Source organism: Ambystoma mexicanum, chromosome 5q, assembly GCF_040938575.1.
Source record: "Ambystoma mexicanum isolate Mex_15411 chromosome 5q, UKY_AmexF1_1, whole genome shotgun sequence".
NCBI lineage: Eukaryota > Metazoa > Chordata > Amphibia > Caudata > Ambystomatidae > Ambystoma > Ambystoma mexicanum.
Genome location: NC_090933.1, coordinates 930,457,833 through 930,481,280, shown reverse-complemented (window position 1 = coordinate 930,481,280; position 23,448 = coordinate 930,457,833). Strand labels below are relative to the sequence as shown.

The following is a 23,448-nucleotide window of genomic DNA, read 5'->3' as shown; positions in this document are numbered from 1 at the left end:
TGGCATCTCTTCTTATGTTCCACTGTGTTTTCCTCATTTCTACTTTGTCTTCGTGCAACGGTTTTTTCTTCTCCTCCACTATGTGAGATATGAGATGTGATTTCTTGTAAAAATCAAATTTTGTTTTGATTATAGACAAGTAAATAAAAATTAAAAAAAAGCTCCAATTCATTTTGCAATAGGTCCTAAGGCATGCACTACCCAAAGTTGTAAAAAATCAAACTTGTTTTAAAGAGTGGCTTTTGGGGAACTAAGATGCTTACCACATGAATTTTAGTGAAGCCCTTGGTAAAAATATAAAGTTTGCATATTTACTAAATCGATGGATAAATAGATTTTGGGACCATAAAAAAAGCTAGATGTTTAATGTGATGGGAAATAGGGATTACACATTACAGATATAGCTCTGTGCTTCTTTAACCGTACACTCGCATTTTGCAAAAACCTTTCCATAATGGGAATATAAGTAACCTTTCCTTGATCCAGTTCCCCAATAGAAATTGAGCAGACTAGTGTTTGATGAATGATCAGAGGAATACAAGCCGCCACTTGATCAAGTAGTCCGTACAGATCTTGGCCTTCATTACGGGTCCGGTGGAAACGGGCCGGTAAAACCGGTAGATAGCCGCTGGACGCGTAATGATTTACCACCACCAGACTTTCCGGAATCACCAGGGGATTACGACCCCGGCATTCCCGGAAGTCAGGCGCCGGTAAATGTTAATCCCCACTCCCATTTGAGTCCCGTAGGACTCAATGGGAACGGGGATCACGGAAGCACTGGTGCTTCCGTGAAAGTCTGCAGGCAGGTGCCATTCCGCCCACCAGGTCTGACCCTGGCTGGCGGTACAGCACCCACTTGCAGACTCGTCGTTTGCTGGTCCGGAAACAATGGTGCCGGTAAGCTTACTAGCACTGTTGTTTCCGGATCAGCAAACTTGTAATGAGGGCCCTTCTCTGACAAGTGGCTAACTGGTTTTTCTGCCCTGTAATTTGAGGGATCCAATAATTAACTCTAAATTGCTGCTTTTTCAAAAACATGGTGCATAGAATAAATCATTATTTTGAGTAACATATTTTACGGCCTATTTCAGTTTGGATCATCTTCAGGTACACAAATGTCAAATAATTTGATCTAGATGGCCGTGATGACTTTGCTTTTAATTATCAATTTAATACAGGAATCCATGTGTAGCAAGGTCAGCGCTGCCATCTAGTGCAGGTTTTTGGATAAACCCAAAGAAGGGAACATTATTTCCAGAGGGGAAAGGGGCAGACATTGGATTAAATTGGATTTTTTCTGAAATCCCAAAAAGCCTAAGCATGCCTCATCACAGGAGTATACATTTCAACTACATCACCCCATTCTCAAGGAGCTGAACTGGCTACCATTTCAAGCATGTATCATTTTAAAGACTGCCTGCATCACCTATAAATCAGTCACAACTAAAATACAACTGTACTTGGCCAAGAAACTCATCATCACCATTGCCAGAAGCCACATCATTGCCAGGCTGGAAACAAAGAATTACAAGAGGGAAACAATCAGGAAACAGGCCTTTCCATACTATGCAACTTCCTTCTGGATAGGACTGCAGCCCTTCAAGCTACACTTCAGGAAAGACCTGTAGACCCTATTTCTGAATTTGTTTTTGCCAAACAGTGATCACTCCACTAAACCCTATTTCACCCCATCTAGAGTTCCCCTTCTAGAGTCCCCCAAAATATCTGTGCTTTTCTTTTACCCCTGCACCCTACTTGTAAACCCCTGGGTATATCACCTTTGTACACTGCTGCATTGCTTCCCAGTTAGTTTTGCGCTTTATGAATCCCATACTTGATGCATTCAGTGGCGTGCTGAATGGCCCTAAGGGGGAGGCCAGGTGTGTAGGGAAGACACTAGGGAGGAGGGCATTCCCTCCATCAAAGTATGAGATTACCAGGGTCTGGACTGTGGGTCTGAAATCCTCCTGTGGGAGGAAGGGTTTTATCGTTCACAGGAGTGCTAGTTGATAGAAAGTGGTTTGACACATGGGGCCAGCTGAAGTTTGAATCCATCAAGGTGTTCTTTAGTCACCCTTGCATGGCCTCCTGTTTAGATGGATGGCCTAGTAGGATGAATTCCGTTTTGGTGTGATTGATGGATGGAGGCATAACATTTCCTGTGGCATGAAATGGCTTAAGTATAATTCACTATGAGGTATAACTGAGTTAGGTCGATGTATTGTGAAGTGAGATATTAGGTTAATTCTATTAATATACAGTTCTGAGTGTTCTATACAGAGATTGAAGGACACAAGGGACAGTATTGAACCCTGTTGGACTTCACAGGCGACCGGACCACTGTCAGATGAGAAGAGGCGAACCAGTTGAGGACAGTGCCTGTGAACTCCATTCTATCTGCAAGTAGATTTGTAAGTGTGAAGTGGTCGACCGTGTCAAAAAGGGAGGATGAAGAAGCAGGAGCTATCTTTATCCCTGATTTGGAAAGCATCATCTATGAGTTGAATGTGGCAGTTTCCGTGCAACATCTGGGTCTAAATCCATATTGGTAGTCACAGAGCGGGCCATGTTAATTAATCCGATCATGGAATTTGTTGATAAATGCCTTCTCAATGATTTTACCAATAAATAGAAGCAAGTGATCATCCGGTAGGTAGAAAGGTTGTCTGGGTCTGGACTGGGTTTTTTGAGACGTGTGCGGATTAATCCTGATTTTTAATGTGCATGGGAAGATGCCCTGCTTGATTGAGGCCTTGTGTATTTGGCAGAGGGTGAAAAGGGCAGATCCTGAGAACCGTTTTTTGATGGCAGAGGGAAAGATGATGTCCTTGTATGAGGTAGTTTTCAGTGGCTTGAGAAAATCAGTGAGATCATTGTGAGTGAGTGGTGTGACGGTTGTCCAGTATTGTTTAGTGTGAGGATGGATCATGAGCAAGGATTGCCACTGATTTTGACGCATCAGAATTTTGTCTATGTTTATAAGTTCTAGTGATAAATAGGTTGCTAATCATGTTACATTTTTTGGTGGAATCGGGAATTACCGGCTGGGCAACAGGTTGGAGCAGTGTTTAAGTGCCACTTAGAGGGCTTTACCACTCTTCGCGCCTGCCACAAAAGTTGTGGAGTAATACAGAGCTTTAATTTCAGTGATGAGTGCTGGCAAGGACAGCGGTATGCCTTTAAGTTGAGGAGGTACTTGTTCTTTTGTACTTTGTGCCAGTGTTTTCCTTGTGTTTAGATAGTTTGTTTATTGTCAGTCAGTCCTTGGGTATACCAGGAGGGAGAGGGTAGTTCTGGAGCAATGTTGTTTCAGGTAGCCATGTATGTCTACCCATTCCTTCATAGTCTGGTTTAAGGTTGACAATAAGGTACCGCCGTTTGGGGTAGGTCGGGCTGGCTTGAAGGCAATTACTATTTTCTAATGCTTCAGTGCAGATGTTTTGGAAGGAGCAGCAGGAAGTCAAAGTGGACTTAACCTGCCCCTTATTAGTTTGGAGGGTATATGTAAGGTGGTTAGGGCTGGTTGGGTGGTCTATCCAGTGAAGTTCAATCAGATTGAAGCCTTTTATCTGAAGAGACACAGAGAAGATGAGGTTGAGTATGTTTCCCATGATGTAGGTGCAATTCAGTAACGTGTGGTTTTATGTTCATGGATTCCATGAGATGACAGACAGCATCCCCAGTGCTTTTGGTGACTTGACTCGTGGTAAATTGAGATCACCAAGGAAGATGTTGTTGAGTGTGAGAGTGACGCAGATGTGAGGAATCAGAGGTATCGTCAAGGAATGGCACACATGTGAGGCAACCGGATTAGCATGGTGCAGCCCTAGTTGGATTTGTGGATGACTGTCATAGCCCTATACCTTCCCCAGGGGCTTGTCATGTTGGATTCTGCGGGATGAACACATCAAAGACGTGGGAGAAGGTGGGAGTGAGACATGTTTCGATGATAAAGATGGCATCAAGTTCACATATGGAAATTAGGTCAGTGTTGTCGGTGGTGTATGGGACAGCTGAGTGAACATTGATTAGCATCACATTGCTAAAGAGAAGCAGAGTTAGGGGTGGTGTGGAGATGAGAGTGAATGTGGATGAGGTTCCTAGGATTTCCAGGAGCATCATTTCTGCAAGTGTTGATGTGCACTGGCCCCTGAGAGTATGGGAATTATAGGTGGGTGTAGGGGAGACATTGTACTTTCTGCCTGATATTGAAAAAAGGCAGTGGTTCTGTCCAGGCACCAACAGAAGATGTGTGTGTCTTTACCTTAGCTAAACACACCTAGGGAAGGCACAATATAAGAGAGAGCAGGCATCTCCTAACTGACTGGTGGACTGGAAGAGGCAGAGGTGGTCACATCACTGGTGAGTCATGGCCGATCTGGTGAGATGGTCTGACCAGTGTAGTGGAGCTCGACTCGAGCCGTGGGCTCTGTGGCGTCTTTCACAACACTGATGTACCCTTTATAGGGTTCTTGTTGAAGCGCATGGTTTGCTCAGACAGCTCATTGTCTTTGCTACCGGTCACAGACTGGTATTTTGTGGTTACCACTTTCTCTTGCATGTTCAGGATCTGAAAGGTCTCTCTCCACACGAACAATCAACCCTACAGTCTGTGAGTCCAGCTGGCCAATTTTGCCCCACTTGGGTTGACCACCAACCTCTACCCCTGATGCAGTCTCCGAACACAGCTGCGGGTCCCAAGGTTGCACCTTCAGCTCGTGCTTTGTGAGATCTGGAAACAAGCTGTCAAGGTTCTTTTCCACTGGCCCTATCTGTCCTGTGTCTCTCTTGTAGCGTCCAGCAATCACTTTTACGCGAACCCCCATCTTGAAGTACTTCCACAACTTTTGGGCTGGAGACTCATGGATATTCTTCATACCCTCATTCTTTGGCATGATGGTGATCTTATTGCCGTCTACACTCAGGATTTTACCCTGGAGGTTGATCAATTCACCTTCATAGATTTTCACATTGCCCCCGAGCTGCAGAGTATGCTTGTGTTCCTTTGCTGTGGCTTCTATTATCACCTTTAAGTTACTCCTTTCTGGTTGGTCCTCAAACTTCTCCAGTTCAGATAGGGTGGGGTTCATACATTCACCACTAACAGCTGGTATGGCCACGCTCTTGAAAAGTAAGCCTTTGCATCTGTACCGATTGACCTCAAGTATGAGGACGTCTCCATCAGAGGTGAACTCTCCACTTAAAGACCTCATCTTTCCGGGATTAGAGAGCCTCTGTTTGGGTCTCTTAAGCCTCTTCCCTTTTGAAACTTTGTCTTGCATTGTTGTCTGAGCTTTACTTCTCTTACAGTCCGCTCTTAGCACCATCTTTCTATGGATAGTGTTTTGGCTTGTCTCCATGTATTCAGCTGGACAAATGTTGTTCCTGTGGATCCCATGTTTAAGTCACACCCAGGACCTGGGCTTCAAACTGGATATCTCCTTCATCCCTCTGTCATCTTCTTGGTGGGCACCATCTGCTGTCTCCAGAAGCCCATGGGCAGGTTTCTAACACCCACAATTGCTTGCTTCACTTTGGTTTGCTTGTAGGCATCAACACCGATATACCCTTTCAAATGCATTTGGGCCACCACAGCTTTGATCTGCACCAGCGTCTCTGTGAACTAGTAGACAGCAAACGTCCTTTTCGGTATCGTGGCTGTCGCGTGTTCCTCACCAATCTTGCACTGCCTGGCCAAGAAATTAGGATCTTCAACTCCAGGCAGTATCTGCTGCTGTGTGATGTCCTCAGACAGCTCCTCCGACCCACGTGTGCATGTCCTCTCACCGAGGACACTGCATGTTTCTTCGTGCAATATTCTGCTGCTAGCTCTTCCCGTTGATACTTCCAAACATTCTGTCACCTTGCTGTCCCAGTCCGATCTTCGTTCACCATGGCTTTGTCGCTGTTGGAGGCCCTGGTCTCTTCTTTTCCATTAACATGCTCAGTTTCACCCTCCCGGTGATCTTCAGTGTCATTGCACTCATCATCCACTTCCGCTTCATTCAAAATGGATCCACCATGATGTTTTCTTTTTCCGTGGCAGATCACTGTCACCTTCTTCCTTAGCATCATCTGCTTCTTCAGCCTCTTCGGCGTCCTCTACACCCTTTTCTCTACACCCTTTTTGTCAGGCTCCTTTTCACCAGCATTTTCACTGCTGGCACTCAGGGCCTGCTGCTTTGCCCACTGTTCACTGCCTTCCTTTGAGAAGTCGCTGTCTGGCATCTTCAAAGCCTTCTGTCCCAACCCGTATCTCTGTATTCCCCAGCCTGAGTGTCGCTCCCAGACAATGTACTCTACCACTCCTTTCGCTCCCGCCCTTCCTCCTGTCGTGGGTCACCTGGTCTTTCCTCTGGCCCTCCTTTTGCTGTGAGTCACTTGAACTTTCCTGTGGCTATCCTTTCTTGGCTGCCTACTGCTGTGGGTTGCTTAACCTTTCCTGCGGCCCTCCTTTCTGGACTGCCTTCTGCTGTGGGTAACCTGACCTTTTTTGTGGCTCTCCTGTCTGGGCTTCCTACTATTGTGGGACTCGACCTTCTTTGTGTCCCTCCTTCCTGGGCTTCTTCCTGTTATGGGTTTTCTGACCTTTCCTGTCATTGTGCTTCAGTCGCCTTTCTCTTTATTTTTATTTTCCTTCTCTCATGCTCTTGTCTTCTTGTCTTCTCTCCCATTCATCTGCTAGCACCTCATACTCCTGTGTGGCATGACAGAATTCCAGTTGCCCAGGCCTTTTTCTTTCTGACCCCACTATGTTATGTGTGGGCATGCACCTTCCTCAGCCAGTAGAATTATTTTATGCCTGCCGGTAAGCGGAGCGTCACGGCTCCTTCAGTTGTTCCCCACCAAGCCGGCTGCGCCTGCGTATATCCTACCTATATTGCTCCCTGCCCACGGTGCTGGGCACGCCTCTTATTGGCCTTCATGGGACCCTGTCCCACATACCAGGACTGCAACGGCTCATCTGATGGGTCCTCTGATCCTCAGCAGCACATCCGCTGCTTGCTCTGGTCGACTCCCACCCCGCCATGAAATCACGCCACGGGATCACGCTGCATCCCTGCCAGCGTTTTGGAGGCTTCCCTCATGGCCACTGTGCTAACGAGCACACGCGAGTCGTCCCTCTCGTCACCAGTTGTTACGTTCTTTATTAGGAGTGTGAGGCCCAGCCTCCTCACAACCTCCCGGTCTCTTATCACCACATACAAAGGAACATACAAAGGAACGCAGAGTCAAAGACATATGCAACCTTACTTTATTTTCCATTCCAGGTTCCCTCCCGGGCTCTAGTAGCCCCTCCTCTTCCTCCCTCAGCCCTGTTCGTCGTCCTTCCATTTCTTCCTTAAGGGGGTCTTCTGTTTAAGGGGGACGGTCCTTGATCGCTCTACAACAGTGACCAGAAACAATCCTCTGAGCCTGCTGGAAGGACACAGTAAAGGAGGGGGAAAGATAAACCCTTAAGTAGTCACTGATGGTAGGATAAAGCTAGAAGAGGCAGAGCTGGTCATATGTCCAGGGACACTTCTCCGAGCCTGGTGGAAGATCACTGCACTGAAAAAAATAAGCACTTAAGTAGTCAATGTTTGATAGGAAAAATTGGAGCAGGAGCAGGTGTTCGCCTAACTAGATACTCTCCTCTAAAACTGGTAGAAGTACTCTGCGGCAGAGGAAATAAAAAGCCTGTCAGTAGTACCGTTTGCCCCGGAAAAGCTGTGAGAGGCAATGCTGATCACCTGTCCAGGTCTTTCAACTGAGCCTTGTTGAAGAGCACTGCAAGGGAGGGAAAAAACAAATCCCTTGTTTAAGGAGTCAGGATTTGCCGGGAAAATCAGTATGAGGCGCTGCTTGTTACATTACCAGAGACATTCCTTCAAGGCTGGAAAAGTCTCAGGAAAAGCTGGAGGAGGTGGCGCTGGTCTCATGACAGGTGAAACTCCACTAAGCCTCGTGAAAAAGCACTGCAAGACAGGGGAAAAGGGAACTGCTAAAGTATTCACTGTTCTGTTATACGAAGTCATAAATGAAAGGATTGCAGTATATTATTTATCACTAATTGTTTAGGAATTGTATGATTGTATTTTCCTGTTTCCATTATTGGTTGTGTCCTAAAGAAGGCAGGCAAAACTAATACCAGTAGATAATCTGTTTGTTGTGATATGATTTATATGTTTTGAGTCTAGATTTGCGTTTTTTTAATAAAATGAAGAATACAGCTCTGTAGAACTGTAAATTTTGATATGAAGGTGTTGTTGGTTTAAAATAATTCAAGTATGCTTGCAAACATTTTTGTGACAAATCTCAGGGTGGAGTAAGGGAGGAGTAAGCAGAGCCTGCGTTGGTTCTTGGGAGCTTGGATTGGGTTTAGTAGCCTGGAAGTTCTTTCTGTACCATTCACATCTGCCAGTAAGTATGTATATAACGTATATCATATAAATGTAACAATTAAGTGCATTCCCAAGCAAAGCTTATGTCCACATTTTCCCACACGAATAACGAGCGTATGCTGTCCACTAGCTGGAGAGGGAGAGTGGGAGTAGAAACCAGGCCTTTTTTTAGGGTGGTCACTGCTGGCTGTTAGCAATGTTATCCAGAGTCCGAGTACGCAGAAAGCCACAGAAAAGATCAATTGGACACTGAATATTGGTCTCAGAGAATACCCCTTCCTCAGTGGCTCTGGGTTTGGCAAGGGGTAGCCAAACGCCCTCAACTGCAAGGCCTTCCTACACCCACACTCATCTTTGGTGCAGCCACAGGAGGCATCCAGCCAGGGTAATTGGGATTCCCCCCACTCGTTCCGAGACGAGCAGTATGGGTGTGATGGTTGTTGGGTTAGGGAAGCCGGCTGAGTGTATAAGTGGTGAAGGGTATTTGGTTAAGGAGCGGATTGAGATGTGTTTGGAATGTGGGTTAGCGAGCGGGTGGGGGGTTTGACTGTTTTGGGGGTTCAATGGTAGTTAAGTTAGCGATCGGGTGGGGGTTTGACTGTGTTGGGGGTTCAATGGTTGTTGGGGGAGTGCGTCTTGGTGGTGTGATGGTCGTTGGGTTAGTGTTTGGAGTGTGACTTGGATTATTGGTGGTGTGATGATTGATTGATTGTTTATTTGTATAGTGCCTATAAACAATGTTTGTTTGTTTGTTTGTTTGTTTGTTTATTTATTTATATGGCGCACCGGACCAGAAGGTATGAGGGCGCAAGCATTACAAGTATATTCTCAATTTAGTTACAGTGCTGTACATTATTTACATTTTTATGCAAAGGACGCAGTGAGGAGATGCAGTTACAAGGAGACAGTGGAGTACAATCACGAAAGAGTTACAAATTGAAAAGAACATTTGCAATAGTTACAAAGGTGTTGGTTATTGGTCTTTGTTCTTTAGCCACTGGATGAAGTTACACCTAAATTGGTAGTAGGTTTGTGGTGCTCTAACGGAGGGTGGTAGTGTGTTCCAGTGTTGGGCTGCTTTCACCTGGAAGATATTACCGCCCATTTTCATTAGCTTGAATCTGGGAACAGCGACCAGGTTAGCATTGGTATTTCTGGTGTGTCTTTTGGGAGTGTATCTGCTTATTCTGTCGGCTAGATAACGGGGAGCTGCATTGTTTTTTTTCAATTTATTTTTTTATATCGCATTTTATTGGATTTAAACAACAATACAATGAACGAAAAACAAAAGAAAAACAAGGTCAAAACATATGCATTCAAGGAACGAATCAGTAAGTGAAGGCATGGTAAGAGTCAATTGGTCTCCATTTGTCGCCCATTCCATCTACAATTTAGTCTTGTGTCTTAGGGCATCATGAAATTACTGGGGTTCCCTCTCCACCCATTTGCCCCATATCTTAGAAGCTTTGGTAGGGCAGCCTCTTGCTTTATAAACTCTGTGCTCTAACACTGCAAATGTGTCCATATCGTCTGTCCATTGATCCAATGTTGGGGACCCTGGGTCACCCCATTTTTGTGCAATGTTACGCTTCATCAATCCTGCGGCCGTGGATAGGAGCAGTCCTTCCCATTTATTAGTAGTGTTCTCGTCGGGAGTACCCAACAACAACACCTTCGGGTCCAGTGTTATATTGCGGCCTAGCACCCTGGATAGTTCAATGCAGCATTTCCCCCAGAAAGTCTAGATTGGGAGCTGCATTGTTAAGGCATTTGTGGGTGAGGGAGGCTACCTTAAGCAGGATTCTGTCCGAGGTGGTGAGCCAGTTATGAGTTCTCCTAATATTTGAGATGTGTTCTCTTTTAGGGAAGCTAAGCGCTGCTCTGAGAGCATTATTCTGTAGGATTTGGATTTTATTGGTAACCTGTTTGTTAGCACCTACATAGAGGGAGTTCCAATAGTCCAGTTTTGAAAGTATGAGGGCTCTGGCTAGAGTATTGCAGCTTTGGGTGTGGAGGAAGGGTTTGGCTGAGCGTATAAGCTTGCATGTGTAGGCTGTGGTGGAGGCCATGGAGCTGACCTGTTTATGGAAGGAGAGGGTGGAATTGAGGTAGATGCCAAGGGTTTTCACTTCCTTAGCTACCTTTATAGAGTTGCCGTCTATGGTGGAGCTGGAATAGTTGAGGTCCAGTTTGTTTAGGTTCGTGGCTGATCCCAGGATGATGAATTTGGTCTTGTCCTCATTCAGGCATAGGCTATGGGAGGCCATCCATGCCTGAATGATGAGGTACACCTTGTTCACCAAGGCCAAATCCTTGTTGTAATCTCCCGTCAGCGGGATGAGGATCTGGGTATCATCAGCATAGTTAGTGTAGGTGATACCCAGACCGTCGAGATCATCAAATAGGGGCTTAGTGAACACGTTGTACAGTGTGGGAGAGACACATGACCCCTGAGGGACCACACATGTGATGGGGATGGGGTCAGCGGAGGCCGTGGTGGAAAAGACACGCATGGATCTATTGCTCAGGAATGATTTGATCCAGCCAATAGCTTCTTGGGAAAAGTGGGCAGCCAAGTCTAATTGGCTACATAGGACTTTATAATCAACAAGATCAAAAGCTGCCGAGAGGTCTAAGAGGAGCAATAAGGCAGTTTTCCCATTATCACTCAGAGTGTCGATTTGGGCCTTGAGGTCAATGAGTGCGGTTTCTGTGCCGTGTTGGGGTCTAAATCCTGATTGCCGGACTCCTAGGAGGTGGTTTTGTTCAAGGAATTTTTGAATTTGCAGATAGGCTGTCTTGTCGAGGATTTTAGTAGGAAGTAGACGGTGGTGATGGGTTTGTAGTTAGTGGGTACGGCTGGGTCGAGTGAGGGATTTTTTAGTAGGGGGAGGACCCAAGATTCTTTGAGGTTATTGGGGATAGTAACTGAAGAGAAGGAGGCGTTGATGAGTTTGGTAATGAATGGAGATAGGTCTCTGGCTGCGTATTTGATGATTTGAGGTGGGCATAGGTCACCTTGGCAGTTAGAAGGTTTGAGGCCGAGTATGATTTTTTCAACTTCTAGCGTGGAAACTTTGGAGAAGCTAAAGCGAGTGAGGGGGTTGGGTGGAGGGTGTTGAAGGCCGGTGCGTGTGGGGGTGCTGTTAGGTTTGGAGTTGGATAAGGTCTCTTTCTTGTTGTTAATTTTGATTTGGAGGCCTGCAGCTTTGTTGGAAAGGGCATTTTGGATGCTGGTGCACCATTGTTTGTCTTTCTTACAGGTGTCTGAGGCCGGGATGGGTGTCTCTAGCTCTTTTAATATGGTGAACAATTCTTTAGTGCTGGATTTTGCATGCAGTATTCTCAGGTTGTAAGATTCTTGTTTGGCGAGGAGGATTTCTTTTTTGTAGGTAGAAACTATTTTGTTGAGGATCCGCTTGTTGCTGTCTGTGGGAGCTTGTCTCCAAATTTGTTCCTTTTTGCATTTCTCTAATCTAAGGGCTTTTAGATGGGCCGTGAACCAGGTGTTCAAATGTTTTATCGGCTTGGGTTTTCTCAGCTTTAGTGGTGCAATAGCATCTAAGGCTAGGCGCATGCTATTGTTGTAGCTTTTAACAAGACAAGATGGTGGGGGTTTGAGTTGGCTGGAAGAATGGAAGAATGGAGGTAGAATGAGAGGGATGAGTTTTTCCGCAGTTATATTTTTCTTGCTTCTAGTCGGGATGGCTGTGGCTAGGAATTGTTAGCGATTGGGCTGGACGCTTCAAGTGTGAAGGAGAGGAGGTGGTGGTCTGACCAAGGTTGCGGGGTGATGGCAGTGATGGAAATCACGCAGTTGTGGTCTGCTATCCAGTCAAGGGTTCTCCCTTTGTTATGAGTGGGGGTAGACACTCTTTGGGTGAAGCCTAGTTCAGACAGTGAGTTATTAATGGCGGATTCTTGGGTGTCTTTAGAGTCATTGTAGCCAAGGTTAAAGTCTCCTCAGAGAAGGCATTGGGAGGTATTTTTTAGGTTGTTAGAGAGGATGGATTTGAGGTCTTCCTCGAAGGAGCATAGGGGTCCCGGGGGTCGGTATAGTAGGTGGATGGTGATGGTTTGGGAGTTAGTGGTGGGGAGTTTGGCTGTGAGAAATGCACATGATGAGTAGTGATCAGTGGTGTCAGGTTTAAGGTTGAGGTGGGTTTTGGTGATTATAGTAAGGCCACTGCCTCTGGAATCTGTTCTGTCTGCTCGGAGGATGGAGAAATTCTCAGGGATGGCTAACGTGAGGGCTGGGCCAGCTGCTGCATGAAGCCAGAGATGGCTAAAACATCTAATTCTTCTGTTAGGATGAGGTCTGCTATGTCTGTTGCGTGGGCTACTACAGATCTCGCATTGATTAGAGCACCTCTTAAAGGTGTAGTGGCAGGTTTACTAGTAGTAGGAGTGGGGGTTGATGATTGAGTCTTGTGTTTGGTCTTAGTATTGGTTTGGGTGGTCTTAGGTAGGTCTGTGCAGTTGTTGGCGGGGATAGCCATGATGTAAGGCTGGGGCCAATTTGATGGTTTGGTATGGGTAGTATCCCTAGCTCTAGGCTCATATATTTTGGGGAGTCTGGCGCGTAGTTTGGAATTTCTAGCAGAGAGGTTGCACGGTGTAGAGAGGTAGATGGTGGGGGGTGAGGTGATAACCATGCTCGTTGGGCCCGGGCGGGGGCTGAGATGACTAGATGCATGGATAAGGTGGAGGATGACTCTCAGCAGTACTGAATATATACCCGGTAGGTACATTTTGGTGGAAGGAGGTGAGAACAGTGGACATGTGTCTAGTATCAGTTGGTTCCTGAGTTTTTAGGTTCCTGGGCAGTAGGGCTGGGCAGTAGACTTCCGAATCACAAGGGCATCAGGAATCACCTTGGATTGCATATATTAGGTGTGGCGGGGCTTCAAATAAGTATGAGAGTCATAAGGTATCTAATGTCACACTGGATTGTATTGACTAAGTGGGGCAGAGATTCATCTAAATTCAGAAATCAGGTAGACAGTTGAAACACACTAAATTGCATTGACTAAGTGTGGCAGAGGTTCACCTAAATTCAGACATCATGTAGACAGTTGAAACATACTAAATTGCATTGACTAAGTGGGGCAGAGATTCACCTAAATTCAGAAATCAGGTAGACAGTTGAAACACACTAAATTGCATTGACTAAGTGGGGCAGAGATTCGCCTAAATTCAAGAGTCAAGTAGACAGTTGAAACACACTAAATTACATTGACTAAGTTGGGCAGAGGTTCACCTGGTAGACAGTTGAGACACACTAAATTACATTGACTAAGTGGGGCAGAGATTCACCTAAATTCAAGAGTCAAGTAGACAGTTGAAACACACTAAATTACATTGACTAAGTGGGGAAGAGGTTCACCTAAATCCAGACATCAGGTAGATAGTTGAGACACACTAAATTGCATTGACTAAGTGGGGCAGAGATTCACCTAAATTTAGAATCAAGTAGACAGTTGAGACATGTTCACACTAAATTGCATTGTCTATCAAATTGTCAAAATTTAGCAGTGACTAAAGTGGATACAGCAAAGAGCACCTAGATTTGGCAAGCAAAATCTGGGATACTCTAAGTACAAGTTGCTATTGTGATTGCTAGTGTGGCCAAAAGTCAAGCAGGTGGTAGCAATCTAAAGGCAGTTACTTGGAGGGCACTCTAAATGCAATAGTAGAAGCATTCAGGCAAAAGCAAGGGTACTTTAAATACAAAACACTAATGTGACCGTTAATCAAGACAGTTTCAAGCAATCTGAATGCAGTGTGCTCAGTAGGCAAGCTAATGGCAGCTTTTAAATAGACAGTCCAACAGTGAGCAAAGTTTTTGCACTCTATATGCCAATTTCTGCTGTACCACAGGCAAGCGTGGTAGTAGAAGACAGTGAGGACATGTAGCTAGGTGTTGCGCCGCAATGTTAGTGCATTGAGAGTTCAGAAGTTACCTGGTGTGTGACAGACAGGGGGTATGGCAGACGGCAGACCCAGGCACAAACAGGCATCTGACAGGTGCTGGCCTTGTTACTGTGGGCCTTGAGGAGTGTGGGCCGGCTTCGCCTGCTGGCGGCCAATGGGGGAACAGGTAGGGACGGCAGCCTATCAGATGTGAGCGCTGTGGCCTCAATGGGCCCTGTGGTTAGACAATAGGGAGGCGGTCGGCCATTTTGGAGGTTGCAAGTACCTTGTGTACTTGTATGGCAATTTAAATACAGCAACTGTATTAAGGTTTTGTTTCTAATGAAGTAGGCTGTGGAATAGCCTTGCCTTTGATGCTGGTCAGTGGCGATTACGGATTCTATAATTAAGAAGGCGAATTTAGGCGATCAGCGCTACGAGCTTAGCGCTTACCTTATTAACATGAAAGGTGAAGTGGTCATGCTGCAGGGTGCCCGCCGGGTGCCCGTTGCTCCTGCAAGGGCGGGGGCTAGTCCTGGGAGGTGTTTCAAAGCGCTTCAAGGCAAGGGAGGAAGCAAGGGAAAATAAATTCTTACAAGGCCTAGAGACATTGAAAATGTGAAAAATTATACTTGTATAATTGTACTAGGCCTGGCGACATTTCAGATAGTGCAAGAGCTATGACAAAGATAAGGAGGGGAGGAGGGGGTGTAGGAGATGAGACAGACAAGCAATTATCATACTAGACCTGATGACATTTCTGGTAGAGCCAGAGAATTGACAGGAGGTGCAGGGTGTGGGGGAGGAGGGAGGAAGGGAGGAACAAAACAAGCGACTATCGTACTGGGCCTGACATAATTTCTGGTAGTGCCAAAGGGGGTCAGAGGGAACAAACAAGGAGGGAAGGGGAGGAAAACAAACAAGCTTCTATCGTACTACGTCAGATGACATTTCGGAAGAGTAAGTGCAAACAATATAGTAAGGGGAAGTGGTAAAAGGGGAAGAGAAAAAGGGGAGAGGAAGAGAAGACTGAGAAAGGTGAGTGTGGTGAAAAAGAAGAAGAGGCAAGCAGAAGGGGGAGGGGGAGCGAAGTACAAACAGGCAGTCAAACAGACATTATAAGCATAAAGCATGGGAGGGCCTGTGCAAATGGCAGAGCAAGGTTGCATCAAACACAGCCATATTTGAAACAAGTCAAATGCATAAACACAGCCCGATTTGAAACAAGTTAAATGCATAAACATAGTCAGATTTGAAACAAGTTAAATACACAAACAAAGACACATTTGAAACAGGTTAGATGTATAAACCCAGCCAGATTTGAAACAGGTTAAATGCATAAACACAGCCAGATTTGAGACAAGCTAAATGCATACATACAGCCAGATGTGAGACAAGTTAAATGCATAAACCCAGCCAGATTTGAAACAAGTTAAATGCATAAACACAGCCACATTGAAACAGGTTAAATGCATAAAAAAGCCAGATTTGAAAGAAGTTAAATGCAGAAAAGCACAGCCAAATTTGAAACAGGTTAAGTGCACAAACAAAGCCAGATTTGAAACAGGTTAAATGCATAAACACAGCCAGATTTGAAATAGGTTAAATGCATAAACACAGCCAGATTTGAACAAGTTAAATGTATAAACAAAGACAGATTAGAAACAATTTATATGCATAAACACAGCCAGATTTGAAACAACTTAAATGCATAAACACAGCCAGAATTGAAACAAGTTAAATGCATACACACAGCTAGATTTGAAACAAGATAAATGCATGAACACAGCCAGATTTGAAACAACTTAAATGCATAAACACAGCCAGATTTTAAACAAGTTAAATGCATAAACAAAGCCAGATTTGAAACAAGTTAAATGCATAATTACTTGGATTTGAATAGCAAGCAGAATCAGAAGCTAGCAGTGGGTGCACAAATGCAGTGCAATCAGAGGTGCAAGCATGGGAGACAAGCAGAGAAGGAAACTGAGTCAATAGAGGGTATAGGCATGTCTAGAAGAAGGGCATAAACTCATATTTATGGAGGTGTGTTAAGGAGGTCTAGATTTCTTAGTAATGCGAGGTAGCAGCATCATTGAAGTACAAGTGCAGGGGTGACAAGAAAATACCTCAAGCTGCGTTCTGGTAGCAGACAGGGAGCAGACAGGGGCCTTTGTTGTGGGCCTTTGGTGTTATTGCCGGCTCCCGCCTCCCAGTTGCTGTGATTAGCTGATTAGCTTGAAAGTCAAGTGCAAACAATAGGAGGGAGAGCAGGGCCAACCCAAGGCAGCAGGTCAGTTTGAAATACATTCAACCATGTGGGAAGGCCCAAGGACAATGGGACTGGGTTACAGGTTGCCAAGAAGTGGCACAAAAAGCAGTGAAGGTGAATGCCCCCAAAGGCACTGCTCCTCCAGAGTAAATCCTCAATATGCACGATAATAAATTGCAATTTAAAAGCGTTTTTTCCAAAATAATGCAGTGCCACGTGCACTTCACACAGAAACACCAGGCTTATCCCAGTAATTCGGTGGTGTTGCACGAAGCGAGATGGGGCAGGTGGAAAGCCCCAAGTGTTGTAGAAGATGAGCTCGATGCAGGGAGAAATGGCAAAGAAGATTGGAGGAGCCTTGTTGGGTTAGTGGGGGGAGTGCGTCTTGGAATATTGGTGGTGTGATGGTTGTTGGGTTAGTGGGGAGGAGCGTCTTGGAATATTGGTGGTGTGATGGTTGTTGGGTTAGAGGGGGAGTGATTCTTGGAACATTGGTGGTGTGATAGTTGTTGTGTTAGTGAGGGGAGTGTGTCTTGGAGTATTGAGAATGTGATGGCTGTTGGGTTAGTGGGGGAACACATCTTGGAGTATTGGTGGTCTGATGGCTGTTGGGTTAGTGGGGGAGTGCTTCTTGGAGTATTGGTGGCATGATAGTTGTTGGGTTGGTGGGGCCACTGCGTCATGGAGCACTGGTGGTGTAAAGGTTGTTGGGTTACTGGGGGGAGTGCGTCTTGGGGTATTAGTGGTGTGATGGTTGTTTGTGTAGGCAGTGTGAGAAGAATATGGGCATATACATACTAAAAAAAACTGATAGCATAATCATGTTGTGCTTGCATGAAAATACAAAAATCAGATGTACTGTTTCACCATACACAAAAATATGGGAATTGAAAAAGGGAAGATAGAACTAAAATGACACATGCCATAATAAACCTTCAGTGAAGCGTACTCACTCGTTCTGAGAAACAGGCTGCACAGATGCTTGCTTCTGGCCCTTGTCTTCATCACCATCCAGATTTGTGGGTTTGCCCAAATCTCTCCGAGGTAGTGACCATGTTATGCAGCAAACAGCATAACATGATAATCTTGCAGCTCTCCTATGGTCTTTATTGGAGAGGACCCGTTGTCCAGCACAGAGACTACAATGTGATCTGTAGGAGAGAAAATACTCTCTCGATGGCTCCTGGAGTCCTTGAGTGTCCCTAATTGCAGTTCATCTCATGCACATTCTGAGGTTCCTGGGTGGGTATCAGTAGGAACGGCCTGTGTGGTATATATGAAGTCCCCTGTGAAATGGGAGGGTTGCATAAGGGTGCATTGCCTGATTTTCTCACTGCTTGCCACCTTCACCCCTGTGAACATGCATTCAATTTCTCTCACCAGTGACTTCCTTGTGTAGGGGGAAGTGGAAGTGGGGTGTTGGGAGTAGACGAGGGGAGTGAAAGTGGAGTTAGGGAATTATATAGTGGACTGATTGTGGATCAAGGTGACGAACATACGTAATATCTCCATCCCCGCCCACTTCCTTTCCCACCACAGACTCTGCTCTGGAAAACCAGACGTCGACACAATACCTATCCCCAAGAAAAACCTTGGCAATAGGAGACCACTGCAGTGGTAACTGATGCAATATAAATATAACATTATATAACATTACATATGACATTACAAACCATGCCTAGCAGGCAGGTTGCATTTTCATGAGTGATTCTGTGTATCCAGGCAGGCTGCTATCATGCAGGCATGCAATTTTCTCCCTGGGTCCAGGAGTCAGTTCAGCACCACCTATTAACTTTTGAAAATGTGGAGCGCAGCCACCCCTATGTTAAGACGGCCCCAAAAAGTTCCAAACAGACCCAGAGGAACTGGAGTCAATCCAAACCAGACTCGAATGAAGAAGTAGGCAAAGTGTGCAGCAAAACCCAGCTTTATTATCATCCAAATAAAGCAGGGACAAGCATTCAAATCTTGCGTCCCTCGAAATACCAATTAAAAACAAAAGCCTAAGTACTACAGATGTGTCATCAGTGACGTCATAAAATAATCTCAGTTTACAAAAACCTACAGGGACTGGGCATAGTTTAGCAAGCTTGGCTACATGTGGCTTCTATAGGGGTTAAACATTTTCATTGGGTTACACATAATTAATGGCTCCACCTGGGACCACCCTTTTATTGATAAAGGTTAATCTACATCATCTTCACAGCAAGGGGTTGGTTGGCATACTACTTGATAGGCGGCATGTCTCTAAGGATTTTGATAGGTTGCCACCTTGCTTACCAACCTTGCACACTTGGCAGGACATCAGGATATGAGCCAGACATAGAGTAGGGGGGAGAGAGGCCCATGGAACATTATTCCTCCAATTAAAGTTACCATTCTTCATTCTTAGGCCATGAGACGGGCAATCCCTTTGTACGTGGCTTCTCGGGTCTATGTGTGTGTGTAGGGAGTACTGCAGGTATATTATCTATGTTCACTTCTAATGAATAATCAATGTTCTCCAATGATGTGTCACGTGCTACGAGACTGTGTATGAAATGGAATTACCTCCTATTTATTGAGATTCTAACTCTTATTGATGTGTGTGTCATATTCTCTTTACCACTGTGGATGCTCTTGAGTTACTCTTCATGGAGCCTTTTCGATCACTGTTGTGTTGCACCTGCCTAACACAGACTGGTTGTGCTCTTATACAACTTTAATTTATCTGGCAGTATCCTGCTCGAGTCTAGAGAACTGCTAGCTCGTACTTTCGTTCTGCCGTGCCTACCCTCCCTATTTCATTCTAACCTTGGCACTTATTGCTACATACCACCAGGGCTCTGCACGTATTTGTATTTCTATGGATTCAGCATTTTGAGTACTCTCGAAGTCTTGAGACCTTTGTTTATTTAGAAGCATGCTGCGGCTTCCATTTATAAGAAGATGGCTGCCTAACTACACTTTCCCTCTATGTTGGTGAGCTATGTTCGCGTATCGTTCTTGTATTCAACGTATACATTGCTTAGTTAGGTCAGAGTTCTTCATTTCTCTGGGTGCTATGTTAATTTTCTTCACGTATAAATGCATATATTACCTGTTGTGTGTGCTCTTCATGTGAAGTGCTTACGTGTGGCACGGTTGCCTCAGTGAGTAACGTTTCTCACATGTGTTATATTTTGGTCAGTGGAGGGGCAGAAGCCATAGATGACAAAGTCATCTGCCTAACAGCACCTACACCTTCAATAATTTATCACAGAGCGTGAAGGAGTTATGGGGTGCAATAGTGGCTCACACAGAAGATGGGCCCACAGGTCACCTACACATTCATTGTGTGCTGCTGCACCCACCTGCTGAAAGCATTCTTGCTTGGCTCAGGTGGGGAACCAAGGCGGGTGGATAGCTCATGGGCAACACATTTGTCTTGAACGCAAGACAATGCAGCGCAACACAGGTTTGAATCTCAGTTCTGCCTTAGAGACTGGTCTTCGGTTTTGAGTACATTATAAAAAGATGAATTAATTAATTTCCCACAACTTTGTGAAAGCTTTGATGAAAAGGGCGCAGCAATGAGTTCGTCCTTGATCTTGGGGAGTGGAATATGCATGGGACAAGAGTGGTGTGAACTCCTGGAGCAGGATGATAGAGAATGTTTCCTTGGACACGCCATGCAGCATGGCCACTATATGTTGGAAGGCCTTCCAGTACTGATGTGCACACTGCTCTGAATCTGACCTTCTATGAGATGTAGGGTGCAGCTGATGCTATGCTTGCCTAGACTGTAACCAAGGAGTATGTGATCGCCCTCTGGGCAGTGGGTTTCCTCCTTCTCTGTGCCACCTGTATCCTTTCCTTCTGTACATCCGGCGGCCTGGCTCGACAATGCATTCATGAGCTTGTGCATGCGCTGGTTCAGCTTTCAACACCTAGCATGTTCATCTGTGGAATGCTTCCACTTTTCCTGGTCCTTCCATGACATTTGGAAGTGACGCACTTCACCTGTGTTTGAATTGGCTTCACCTGGAACCTTCAGTTCAAGTTACAATTAGGTGGTATCTCGACTGACAACTGTGTGAAAATTTACATTGGCAATATTTGTAATAATGCAAGCGATATTTCGATAAAACATCCAGGGGTAAACATCATATCAATACTCACCCAAAATCAGGCAACTATTAAAAGAGACTGTACCTGGAATATTGCCTGTTTTTACCAAAGACCTATTGGATCCATCAGTGTTTTTACACATTTATATGTTCCCCTTTCAAAATAGATACTGATGATGTAAGTCTATAGATAACATATTATGCTTTTATTTGAGTACCATGTTAAAATGTTCTATTTCTGGTACACGGAGCTGCATCTTAAAAGGTTATTGAAATATATAAACACCTGGAAAGGATGTGTTATAACTGAAATTATGCACATTGTTTAGAAAACGATTCAGAGATTTTCTGTCACTGAATTAGTCTGTTCTTCAACTCTACGTAGAAAGCACAAAAGTCCTGAAATGTGGAAATTAAATTCAATGGCTCCTATCAGCTCTAAATAGCAGCAAGCTATCACAACGACTGCTGAGCGTGAACAGACACCAGGCAAGTACATTTTCATCTTTGGAATGCGTGCAGTTTGCGTGATACTGCTCACAGTGGTAGTTTTTGCAGCTACAACATAGTAATCACAACGCTTTCCAAATGGGAATAGCAGCTGTGCAAATACCGTGGTAGGCATTGAAAATGGCAGTTGCAGCTGGTGAACTTTTTAATTGGAAGGGCAAAAATGTTTTCCACCAATATGCAGGAGCATTCGAGCGTAGCGAGGGTGCCCGAACTGCTAGGCAGGGTTCAGAGGTGTTCTTTCCCTATCCCCTTAGAAAATTAGAACATTTAAAAAATAATGGGTTAAAATGGTGCATTTTACAGCACACTTTCTGTGAGCAATCCCTTTTTGTAATCAGTGTTGTAGGTGAACACATGAAAAGAAAACAGCCATAAGTAACCAACACTCCGTAGGTGGATTTTCCAACCTATTTCCATGATGCTTTTCCACACAATATGTGAGGATTAAAAAACAAATGTCATGCTGTGCGTTCCCCTACATGTCCGTGCTGGCTGTTAAGATGGATTTCTGAACTCTGTCCTGGAGGGGCAGAGGTTCAGAAGGCCAGCCTAGTTTCTTGGAACAGGGTAACCTCTGGACAAGCCAGACCAATCAAGGTAGCGATCGCGGCGGTCAAGACTAGGTCTCAAGAGGGGTGAGGGTGACTGAAAGCCCGCAATGAGCACACAAAGCAAGGACACTTACAAATCACTCCAAGCAGGTGTTATATTAAAAATATAGACACATTTATTACAAGGCCTTTGTAATATTGACCATAGTAAAGAATCACGATAAAACTCAAGTAAACCAACACATCACAATCAAATACAATTACCGAAGGGTCTAAACAGTTAGAAGCACGAAATATGCAGACCACCTAGATGGGGAGGAAAACAGGCAGTACAAGTAATCGTTAGACCCAGTTCGCCTTCAGAGGCCACCTAACTAGAAGGCAGTCCGAGCCCTACGAAGAGTGGAGCCTTGTGCTCAAAAGTACCTGCACACGCTGGTGCCAATGGGTAAAGGGGAGTCTCTTCAAGGAAATCAGGAAGTTCAGAGCAGTGAACAAAGGAGGGCGAACAGATCTCTGCTACTCAAGCGCGGCCTCCACTTGCGGGCAGAAGCAGAGCGCGAGTGCGAAAAAGGCGTGCTGATTAACACAGTGAGGAAAAGTTACAGGCTACTGCAGGAGGGAAACCGGTTCCTAGCGTTGCTACTCACCGGTCCCCGATGCAGGCAGACCTAGGCTTCTCCGCGTCAGTTTCAGTGCTGGCAGGTTCAGATACGAGCAGGGGACGTCTCGCGTCGTGTAGATTCCGCGGCAGCAGAAGTTGGAGTTGCGGATGTCCCAAACGCAGTAAGCCCGCACAGATTGTTACCACAGCAGGGCAACAAAGCAGCCGTATGTATTTCAGCCCAATGTACACTTCTCACTTCAGAACTGGGAATGCCAAGTGTACGAATCGTGTGAGAGTGTCAAGGACTCGGAATACAGCAGCAACCTGACGGCGGTGACAGAGCAAGACTCCTGGGTAAGCTGGTCAGTCCACTGGATGGCCCAGGGACGCTTCCGAAGGCTTACGTGCAGGAGATGATGAAGATGCCGAGAATAGTTGTTCCCACTATTCCAAAGGGTCGGAGTACCAGTACAGGCCTTCTCGTTCGATCAGAGGCAGAATGGTTTCACAGGGGGACAGCAGTGCAGAGGAGCAGTCCTTCATCGGGTAACCAGCGATTTCTCAGTTCAGCCTCTTAGTTGCAGGATACTTGGCTCCTGTATCCGTCGTTCGTGAGAACTCAGGAGATCGACATGGTAGTGGTGTTTCCAGCCTCCTCTTATCCAGAGTTCCCTTTGCGCCAAAACGGAGAGGACCCAATGGGAGATCTGCTCACAAAACACGCACACCATACATGGACCTATCACGGACCACTGTGGTCCCAGGCATTCAAGACACACTAGACTCTCTGGCACCCAGGATGTGTACTGGGACCAGACATCCCAGCCCACATCCTGGAGGCACACACCAGGCCTGTAGAAGCCCACGAAAGCATCTGTGTTTCGCGGGAAAGTACATGCCCAAATAAGGAAGGCCCCGGGTCGGCTCGACCTGGGGAAGGTGAAGGGGGCAAGACGGTCAGCGGGCAGGACAAAGAGCCTTGTGGTCTGGCAATTTTGGGAGCCAGGCCACCATTTTGGGCTAAGCGCGAGAAACGCGCTTAAACAGCCAAAAGGAGGTCAAAACACAAAGAAACAATCGCTGCCACCAGTCCCATCCGTGATTCACTTGCACCGTT

General features: G+C 45.5%; 1 pseudogene; it reads right to left on the bottom strand.

The window, feature by feature from the left end:
* Window positions 1-4,444: 4,444 nt before the first annotated feature.
* LOC138498329 (transcription elongation factor SPT5 pseudogene) overlaps window positions 4,445-23,448 on the bottom strand; it is a 68,370-nt pseudogene continuing 49,366 nt past the window's right edge.